Below are 9,223 nucleotides of genomic sequence, written 5' to 3'. Positions count from 1 at the left end.
CAGACCAAATGTCATTCTATAAGCCTAGCATGTTAGAGTAACCTGAGGGCTTGTTAAAAGATAGACGACCAGACCCCACCAACAGAGTCTCACCAGATTTGGGGTGGGCTTGTGAATTAGAGTTTCTATTAAGTTTCTAGGTGCTACTGATGCTGCTATCCAGGCACTACTCTTTGAGAATCACTGAACTAGACCATATCTCTCAGCAAATTAAATAGAGAACCATTCAAAAAGATTAAGCTCTAAAAAGTATAGGAAAGAAAACCGGAGGCATAAGAACACCAAAAAGATGGAATCATTTGTATTTAGTTTGGGAGCATTTTTTGTCTCTTAGCAGCAAATATAACCTTGAGTCACAAATTAATTAATTTCCCTGTGTCTTATTTCCTTGCCTGTAAAATAAAGTCATTGAACCAGAATAATTCTAATGTATCCTCCTGTTCTAAACTTTTACAACCCTACAATTTATCTTCTTAATTATATTTTGTTAAGGTTCTTGTTAAATTACTTTTTACTCCATAAATATACATTTGGATACAAATAAAGACAGGAAAACAGTCTAAGAGATCCTTGGGAAATGGGTAAGAGTTAAGACAGAAGTCTTACTGATAGCTAACAAAAAGAGGCTAGACTATCACACTGAACAAACATACCTATAAAAGATGGTCATCAATAAAATCAAGAAAAATGTATATTTTGTTAACATTTCTAAACTTTGAAATGTTTAATAACTCAAATGTTTGCAGCATCCTTCTATATGTTTGTCTTTATTTGAAACATAATCCAAATGTTATTGCCCCTTTACCAAACATCCTGAACAAGATTTCTTTACCAGAAATGCTATCTTATTAGCTGATTCCCATGGTGAGACAAATTTTAAAGCATCACACAAATAGTAAACAATGTCCAGAGCCTATATAATATTTATGAATGGGTCATTTTCTTTCCAAAACAACATCAAAATACTCTAATATGATTTTATATAATTTCAATTTTCTGACTATTTTTGCTTTAGATTCATATTTTTAAATTGGTTATTTAAGATCACCAGATTATTTCTTTGTTATATTTTTATTTCTTATTGATTAGGTATTGAGAATTAAATAGTATTCAATATTTTCACTGTGGGTATTGATTTTCTGTCATATTAATACCCTATACATAATTATCTGTTAATTCACATTAAATATTACAGCTGGATTTTAAACAGATGATATTAACTTTGTCACAGATCTAAAATTGTAAATAATTAATAATGAGCTGGGGGCAAGTTTGGAGGATGGCAAAAGATGGATAACAGTGACTCAGGAAATACAGCACATTCAGTTCAGTTCAGTCCCTCAGTCGTGTCCAACTCTTTGCAACCCTATGGACTGCAGCACGTCAGGTCTCCCTGTCCATCACCAACTCCCAGAACCTACTCAAACTCATGTCCACTGAGTCGGTGATGCCATCCAACCATCTCATCCTCTGCTGTCCCCTTCTCCTCCCACTTTCAATCTTTCCCAGCATCAGAGCCTTTTCAAATGAGTCAAATACAGCACATTATTGAGACTAAAACTCATAACTTGAGGAGGAATTTATTTATTTATTTTCCATCAGTGAAATAGATTTATTGATTAATATATTCTATCTGTTATGTGTACCCATCTTAGACTCCTTTATAACAAGAATGAGTTATTTGTTCTTTTTAAACATTTTTCCCCTCCTTCCCCTTTCGCCCTGAATGCTTTCCTTTTTCAAAATTACACCCTCTCAAGGGTCTCTGATGCTGAGGATAAAATTCAAATTTGTGGAGGTTGTTACAGATGACAAGTGATAGAAGCCTCATTTGAACCAAGTTATACAAAATAATTTGTTGACAGGATATCAGGATAACTTCCAGCAATGAAGGAAGAACTGTAGGAAACCTAGATTAATTTTTTGGCTAGAACCAGAGTTCTACATAATACCACTTCTCTCTTCTTTCCTCTCATCTCTGGGCTCTTTTTCACACAGTTTTGTAGCTCAGCTAGTAAAGAATCTGCATGCAATGCAGAAGACCCCAGTTCAATTCCTGGGTTGGGAAGATCCCCTGGAGAAGGCTTAGGCTACCCACTCCAATATTCTTGGGCTTCCCTGGTGACTCAGTTGGTAAACAATCTGCCTGCAATGCAGGAGACCTGGGTTCGATCTCTGAGTTGGGAAGATCCCCTGAAGAAGAGTTAGGCTACCCACTCTAATATTCTTGGGCTTCCCTGGTGACTCACTTGGTAAAGAATCTGCCTGCAATGCAGGAGACCTGGGTTCGATCTCTGAGTTGGGAAGATCCCCTGAAGAAGAGTTAGGCTACCCACTCTAATATTCTTGGGCTTCCCTGGTGACTCACTTGGTAAAGAATCTGCCTGCAATGCAGGAGACCTGGGTTTGATCTCTGAGTTGGGAAGATCTCTGGAGGAGAGCATGGCAACCCACTCCAGCATTCTTGCCTGAAGAATCCCTATGGACAGAGATACCTGGAGGGCTACAGTCCATGGAGTCACAAAGAGTCAGGCACAGCTGAGTGAAATAAGCACAGATTCTTCCCGACTGCAGGAAGGCTTTCTCCATACTGTGGCTACATGGCCACAGTCTACTTGCTAAACTAATAGGCAAAAAAATATTTCCCTCCTGGTCTAACTAACTAAATTTATAGGAATGGACCCAGACTGTCCCTGGTCAGGTCATGCACCATCCCTTGGTCCAATCACTTTAGCAAAGGTGATGTATTATATTTTTACGATTTATCCAGTGTAGCCCATTTCCCACCTTATGCTAGTTAAGGTGTCCAAAGGCAAAGTACTTTGATTGACAGCTTCCTGGTTGTATAGGGGGAGTTGTCAGAATAGGCAGATATTTTCCCAAACAGACAAAACAGTATGTCCTCTCCTTTCCGATCACAGTGTGGTTTGCAGTAGAACAAACCACCCCAAGGAAGCCTAGCCAACTAGAGCAGGTATGGGCCATGAACAATTATTCTCTTCTAACTTTGTATTGACAGAATACAAGCCTTAAAGAATACAAATTCAGGAGAAGGCAATGGCAACCCACTCCAGTATTCTTGCCTGGAGAATCCCATGGACAGAGGAGCCTGGTGGGCCCCATGGGGTCTCAAAGAGTGAGACACAACTTAGCAACAAGCATGCACACACATCCTTTAGACCCAATGTGTGCAGTTTGGCTCATCTCATTAAAGATGCTTGATGTCGTCATTGGTTAATTTCCTTTTATTTTCCTGCAGACTTTTTCATAGATGCTATTTTTCCAAATCTGTATGGCTTTTTTTTCCCTGTTTGTTTTTTTCTGCTGTGAATTGCTTTGGTGAACTTGTGCTAGTATACTCAGCTCACAGACATTCAAGCCATTGTGAATTTTCTTCATCTCCGTAAACAGTTCATCTGTGCTTCTCCCTAAGGACGTTTTATTTTTACCCCCATAAGCACCTGAGGTAGAAAAATAAAATGTTTACCATGGGAAAAAAAAAGAATACGAATTCATGCAAGTAAGAATGCAAGCCTTACTCCCGGCAGAGCTGCTTATGAAGACCCTGTGGCGAAATCTCTGCAGCAGCTCCCAAAGCTCCGAGGCCTCCAGAATGGCCACTCTGAGCAACTGCAGCTCCTGTTGATATTTCTGACTCTCTGCTCTCTTAGGACAGTTTCCCGTTCCCTCCCCAGCTGAATAGCTCAGTTTTTTCTGAGAGAACTCCAGAGGGAGTTACCCATAGAACTGTGCTGTGCTGGCAGCAACAAAGCTCCATAATTCTTCCAAGGAACTTCCTTGAAGTGCCCAATAATTGCATTAGGAAAGACAGCCCATGAAATGCATTAACACCTGGTGCCGTAATGTCACAGTCTCCTCGGCAGCCTTTTACATCCCCCTTCAGGGGAACACAGGTTCAGGACCCTGGGCTCAGGGACCAGCTTCGTAATCCCTAAACGCGCCCCAAAGGCTGGGGCATGGAAAGTTCTGCTGCAGCAGGAAGAATGTTGTCTGCATCCAAGTTTGCAGAAGGCTCTTCAAGAGCCAAATTTAGGCTTCATTTGTCTCCACACAGGCAAGTAAATTATATTTTCCCAATCCCAGATTAGCATTTGATGCATATCTGAAAGAGTATGTTAGAAATATATGCCATTCTAAAAATTCCAGAATAGTTTTAAACACACTCTATTCCTTAATATGTAAAGAGTTTAAGAAAGTGTAGCAACATATGTGCAGATCTACTGCCTCAATTTATAGCCAAAGTGTTTTTTTATTTTTAAGTCAAAACTGCAAAAGCTATCTTGCTGCTGTTAATAAAAATAATAACAAAGAAAAATAAAGAGGAGAACACTGAGGGAATTGATGGCTATGTTAGGAGGTGTTGACAGACTATGCTAAACCCAAGGACAGTGAAGGCCACTGTACATACATTTCTTTGACATGTTCAACAATGAGGTCAGATAGTCAACAGTTGTATTGACACCAAAGGCTGTAAAATACCTTTATGGTTACTTTTATTTGGTGTTCTTCTCTCTCAAATTGCTTTTGTATTATTAGCTTATGATCTCCCTATTAATTCCCTATTACTCCCTATTACTATCCCTATTACCTATTACTCCCTATTGCTTCCCTGCTAGCTCACACAGTAAAGAATCTGCCTGCAATGCACGAGATCCAGGTTCAATCCCTGGGTAAGGAAGATCCCCTGGAGAATGGATTGGTAATCCACTTCAGAATGCTTGCCTGGAGAATCCTATGGACAGAAGAGCCTGGCAGGCTACAGTCCATAGCTTCGCAAAGAGTTAGACAGGACTGAGTGACTAATACTTTCACTTTTCCCTATTACTGTTCCAGGTATGCTAAACATCCACACATTTCCAAAGAATTCTTTCTTGATCAACAGAATTACAGAAAATTTATTCAAGTACCTCTGGAAACATAATTTTCTTTCTAGTTTACATAATTGATATTAACAGATCACCCTATAAAAATATAAATCATTCCAATCTACCATTGGAGCCAAATGAAGAACTGCCTGTTAGTCTGCTAAAGACTTGCTCTCATTTCACCAGTATTTTGATAGCAATCAGACCATGTCATTAATACTCTAACATATTAAAATAGTTAAAATAGCCTATCTTAATCTTCATTCTCTAGCATGCATTCAGTATACTTCATACCCCAATAACTTCCCTGGTGGCTCAGACGGTAAAGCATCTGCCTACAATGCGGGAGACCCAGGTTCAATCCCTGGGTCAGGAAGATCTCCTGGAGGAGGAAATGGCAACCCATTCCAGTATTCTTGCCTGGAAAATCCCATGGATGGTGGAACCTGGTAGGCTACAGTCCATGGGGTCGCAGAGTTGGACACAACTGAGCAACTTCACTTTAAGCAATACTGCAATAAAGTCTCAAGCAGTGATTTGATTTTTACCCTTACTGTCACTTGGTGCTATTGCATTAAGAAGGAACACAATATTAGAACAGTGGAAAGTACATGTGCCTTGGTAGCAAATGATCCTCTTTCAAGTCCTACCTTGCCCACATGGTATATGCCCTTAAGAAAAGGCAGGTTAGTGCCAAATCAGTGACTTCTAAACTTTGCTGTACATTACAATCACCTGGAGAGGTTTTAAAAATTCCACCCACTAGATCATGGCTATATCAATTCCATCAGACTGTCTGGGAGTGGGAGTCAGAGTGCATCAATGTTTGGGAAACTTAGGACCACCTTACTAGAATTCTGTGTCTCTAGCTTATCATGTGAGTCTGAATATTTAGTAAAAGGAATAAGATTCAACAAGAAGAAAAAAGAGAATTGATGCCTTCCTCACTCAGTTTAATCATTCTAGCTTTTGATTTAAAGTGAGAGACATGTGACTCTTTCTTTCTACGTGAATACTTAGTGTAAGCAATACTGCTGGATCATGGAAAAGGCAAGAAAGTTCCAGAAAAACATCTATTTCTGCTTTATTGACTATGCCAAAGCCTTTGACTGTGTGCATCACAATAAACTGTGGAAAATTCTGAAAGAGATGGGAATACCAGACCACCTAACCTGCCTCTTGAGAAATCTGTATGCAGGTCAGGAAGCAACAGTTAGAACTAGACATGGAAAAACAGCCTAGTTCCAAATAGGAAAAGGAGTACGTCAAAGCTATATATTGTCACCTTGCTTATTTAACTTATATGCAGAGTACATCATGAAAAACGCTGGGCTGGAAGAAACACAAGATGGAATCAAGATTGCCGGGAGAAATATCAATAACCTCAGATATGCAGATGACACCACCCTTATGGCAGAAAGTGAAGAGGAGCTAAAAAGCCTCTTGATGAAAGTGAAAGAGGAGAGTGAAAAAGTTGGCTTCAAGCTCAACATTCAGAAAATGAAGATCATGGCATCTGGTCCCACCACTTCATGGGAAATAGATAGGGAAACAGTGGAAACAGTGTCATACTTTATTTTGGGGGGCTCCAAAATCACTGCAGATGGTGACTGCAACCATGAAATTAAAAGACGCTTACTCCTTGGAAGAAAAGTTATGACCAACCTAGATAGCATATTCAAAAGCAGAGACATTACTTTGCCGACTAAGGTTCGTCTAGTCAAGGCTATGGTTTTTCTGTGGTCATGTATGGATGTGAGAGTTGGAATGTGAAGAAGGCTGAGCGCCAAAGAATTGATGCGTTTGAACTGTGGTGTTGGAAAAGACTCTTGCGAGTCCCTTGGACTGCAAGGAGATCCAACCAGTCCATTCTGAAGGAGATCAGCCCTGGGATTTCTTTGGAAGGAATGATGCTAAAGCTGAAACTCCAGTACTCTGGCCACCTCATGCGAAGAGTTGACTCACTGGAAAAGACTCTGATGCTTGGAGGGATTGGGGGCAGGAGGAGAAGGGGGACGACCCAGGATGAGACGGCTGGATGGCATCACTGACTCGATGGATGTGAGTCTGAGTGAACTCCGGGAGTTGGTGATGGACAGGGAGGCCTGACGTGCTGTGATTCATGGGGTCGCAGAGAGTTGGACACGACTGAGCAACTGAACTGAACTGAACTGAAGGCTATTAATTGGCCTAATTTCAATATTGTTGTGTCTCAGGGTATAGGGAGGAAAGGTGACCCTCAGGTTCAAGGGAAGGAAGACATCAGGGAACAGCCAGTAGGTGAAGCAGTCACAACACAACTTTTCCTCGACTAAATTCACTATCTTACATGGTTGCAGTTTGTGGCACCCAAAAAGAATTACAATAGCAACATCAAATATCAGGGATCATAGACTACCATAACAAATATAATATTAGTGAAAATGTTTGAAATATTGTAATTACCAAAATATGACACAGAGACAGGAAGTGAGCAAATACTGTCAGAAACATGGCGCTGATAAACTTGGTCAATACAGGGTTACCATGGAACTTCAATTTGCAAAATATACAGTGTCTGTAGATGCAAGAAGGTAAGGCATAATAAAACAACAGTATGCCTATATAGTTCTATTTGTCCAAGTCGTCTAAACTTTCTCTCAGCAATGATACATAACGTTCAGTGTACAGGTCATTGATATCTTTTATCAGAGTTGTATTTCACATATTTTGAAGCTGTTATAAATGGTACCGATCTTTAAACTTTATTGAAATAATTTACGACCGTGAAAGTGTTAGTCCCTCGGTGGCGTCTGACTCTTTGTGACCCCAGGGACTGTAGCTCACCAGGCTCCTCTGTCCATGGAATTTTCCAGGCAAGAATATTGAAATCGGTTGCCGTTTCCTTCTCCAGGATCTTTCTGACCCAGGGACTGAACCTGGGTCTCCTGCATTGCAGGCAGATTCTTTACCACTGAGTAAACAGGAAAACCCACACAGTGTAGTTTTTATATCACAAAACAGTTGCCACCCTTAGGCCTGAAGGGGCAAGGTAGTGGTCAGTGATCCCAGACGTGGCAAGAGCTGGACCCACAGATGTGCTATCTGACCGGCGCTATGGCTGTAGAGGAATGTAGGACCATCCTGCTAGTTAATAAGTGAGAGAGGGGAAAGCCACCTAAACCTATTTTTCAACCTATCCTCTGATGGCCTGCCAATGCTTTCACAGACTGACCAGAAGCCACACATTGGGAGCACAGATAACAATTTGATAATGATACACTATGAAGCAAAGGGGTATATTTGTTAATTTCTTATTATGTATCTTCTATGTACTAGAAAGTGTGTACTAAGACAGCAAGGAACTTTATTGTATTCACTACTGTGTCTCTACCACCCAAAATAATTCCTAGCACATGGCAAGTATTCAATAGGTATTTGTTTAAAGATTGTTTGCCTGGGTACAAGTTTGAATGGCTGCCATTTTCTATATAAACTTCTTGCCTTCTGAGTGGGAGAAAATAATAGCAAATGAAGCAACTGACAAACAACTAATCTCAAAAATATACAAGCAACTTATGCAACTCAATTCCAGAAAAATAAATGACCCAATCAAAAAATGGGCCAAAGAACTAAATAGACATTTCTCCAAAGAAGACATATGGATGGCTAACAAACACATGAAAAGATGCTCAACATCACTCATTATCCGAGAAATGCAAATCAAAACCACAATGAGGTACCACTTCACACCAGTCAGAATGGCTGTGATCCAAAAATCTGCAAGCAATAAATGCTGGAGAGGGTGTGGAGAAAAGGGAACCCTCCTACACTGTTGGTGGGAATGCAAACTAGTATAACCACGATGGAAAACAGTGTGGAGATTCCTTTAAAAATTGCAAATAGAACTGCCTTATGACCCAGCAACCCCACTGCTGGGCATACACACAGAGGAAACCAGAATTGAAAGAGACACATGTACCCCAATGTTCATCGCAGCACTGTTTATAATAGCCAGGACATGGAAACAACCTAGATGTCCATCAGCAGATGAATGGATAAGAAAGCTGTGGTACATATACACAATGGAGTATTACTCAGCCATTAAAAAGCATACATTTGAATCAGTTCTGATGAGATGGATGAAACTGGAGCCGATTATACAGAGTGAAGTAAGCCAGAAAGAAAAACACCAATACAGTATACTAACACATACATATGGAATTTAGGAAGATGGCAATGACGACCCTGTATGCAAGACAGCAAAAGAGACACAGATGTGTAGAGCGGACTTTTGGACTCAGAGGGAGAGGGTGAGGGTGGGATGATTTGGGAGAATGGCATTGAAACATGTATAC

This window comes from Ovis aries, chromosome 16 (genome assembly GCF_016772045.2).
Source record: "Ovis aries strain OAR_USU_Benz2616 breed Rambouillet chromosome 16, ARS-UI_Ramb_v3.0, whole genome shotgun sequence".
Lineage (NCBI taxonomy): Eukaryota > Metazoa > Chordata > Mammalia > Artiodactyla > Bovidae > Ovis > Ovis aries.
Note: the sequence above shows the minus strand (reverse complement) of the source record.